We start from the raw sequence: 2,410 nt of genomic DNA on the forward strand, positions 1-2,410 counted from the left end.
AGAATATGGGAATGGAGACATTTTCCAAAATAGAAAAAATAAGAATGCCTAAGCAAGTGATGAAGGTCTATTTAGGTTTGTTATATAAACGATGAGACAATAATATACACATAATCTTAAAATGTCTATGGTCATAGTTGAGTCAACTAGTTTAAGGAACAAAGTATATATCTCGTCAAAGTTTATCTGAGAATATTTGGTTTTTTTGCCCAAGCCTTATCTACATAGCACATGATAATTAAAAGTACCAGACTGGTGGAATTAACCTTATTGGATGTTTAACAGCCATAGTTTGAGGCCTGGTCAGAGGGACTTAAAAGACAGCTTGTGCCCCTTGCCCTCCAAGGTCGACTAAGTTCCAGGCAGGGCACTATGGAACATCTCTCAAAATGTCCTGTAACTGTGGTGAGTCACCTGTTCTCTTGTTCAGGGAGGCCATGGAGACTCCACGAGATGGACTTGAACCAATGTCCAGTCTACAAAGAGGAGGGTCAACTCAGAGGAAGCATCTCATTCATGCTTCCAAGTGAAGCCAGACATGGTCGAGTAAGACCTTTGACTTATCTTCACATAGATGGAAGTGGTAAAAGAAACCATCCAGGAGCTCCTCCCAAGCCCATGTGACCCCTGAGGAACAGATCCTCAAATGCCCTTAAGTGTAAAAATAAATTGATTTATTTTGGCCAACTGTATGGTCTTAAACACCCAAAAGGAAAGTATAACCAAAGAGTAAAGACATCAGTATATTTCTTTAAGAGATCAAGGGATTAGACCATCCAGACATTAGGCTTAAGTCTATATAAAAAGTTATTTAGACAATTATTTCTCATTGATGATTTTGTTCCTAACCAGAAAGTGCTGCTTAGATGTAAGACTTCAAATCTTGGTCTCCAATACTGTAGTGCCCACCTGTAGCTAAGGGAGACAACCAGCTATTCTAAAATGATGGATAAATTTGTTTTCTCCCCCTATCTAGAAGCCTTTGAGAGGGAACTGACACTAATTCTAACCACTCCAACAGCTACCAAAATACCTGAAAGCAAATCCTGAATCCATCACTCTAGAGTTCAGCCTTGAAAGACAAAAGAAAAATGAGGAGGAACCCAACAGAGGGATGCTTTCGGAAGCCCTTGTCAAGAAATTCCAATGGACTCTCATATGAACATTTGAAAATTGTCCTGTTCTGACTTTTTTCTAGTTCCCTGTCTAGAATTTGTAATGCTCATTACTCTTGCCTTTACTTCTCCTTCACATCTCCTATTCACTATTCAAAGATTTTCTTTTCCTCCTTGAGTTAAGAGTTACACAGTTTGGGAGTTTTTTAGATAGATCCACTGAAGGGGCACTCCAATTGCCTCACCCTCTGTCCCTGTTTAGTATGGAAGATGCCAGAGCGCTCTGTGACTAGATTCCCTATTGGCAATTTGGGTAACCTCTTCAGAGGATGGTATGATAAGAATAGGAGGTTGGAATTTGCTAGGCAGTTAGGATAAAAAGACCCCAAAGAAAAGTAGCCAGTTTCTTGGCTAAAACTCACAATGTCCTTTGGCCTCTTAGCAACCTACTCCATTCCAAAGTCCAAAAATGTCAAAACTATTTGGGAGCTTTTATCTAATCCTTAAAAGATTTTAGGCCCACCAGCCTCTTTCCTGGATACTGGGGCTGACCTCTCAGCCCGAAGCCACCACTGCTTCCTGATCCCTTGCATCCAGATGGACCCAGTTTCTTTTCTTGTCCCTGGGAGCCCTCTGGGCCTGGTCCTGCCCTCACCTCCTTCTGCTTCCCTGGGTCTGCACGACCTGCCAGCTTCTCTCCTGGGTAAGTCAATTGTGCCCTGACTCCCCCATCCTCATTCACCCTCCCATCTCCCCTGCCTGTCTCTCCTCCTAGCCTGGGTGCTGTCCCATTCCTTGTCTTGGTACCCCAGACACCAGGGGAATTACCACTGCGTCCTGATCCTTTGCATCCAGCCAACCCAGTTCCTTCTTCCCATCCTCAGGAGCCCTCTGGGCCTGGTCCTGCCCTCACCTGCCTCTTCTTCCCTGGGTTGCACAACCTGCTAGCCTCTTTCCTGGATACCGGGGCTGACCTCTCAGCTTCCTGATCCTTTCCATCCAGACCAACCCAGTTCCTCCCTACAGTCCACAGGAGCCCTTGGGACCTCTTCCGCCCCCATCTCCCTTTGCATCTCTGGGTGGCATGGCCACCAGCTGCCCAAGACCAGCATATTTCCTGGGTCCTGCTCCCAGGCCAGTCCAACCCACAAATTCCTGAAGACAACATCTTTCCTGGAGGGATCCAGACCTTAGGAGAAAGCCTGAGAACATCTGATCCTCATCTGATTTGGGCCTCTGTGGGAACTCCTGAAGACAAAAGCAATCTGGCCACTCCAATATAAAATCAAAAGAGA

Source organism: Nannospalax galili, unplaced genomic scaffold, assembly GCF_000622305.1.
Source record: "Nannospalax galili isolate Female #2095 unplaced genomic scaffold, S.galili_v1.0 scaffold54, whole genome shotgun sequence".
Taxonomy (NCBI): domain Eukaryota; kingdom Metazoa; phylum Chordata; class Mammalia; order Rodentia; family Spalacidae; genus Nannospalax; species Nannospalax galili.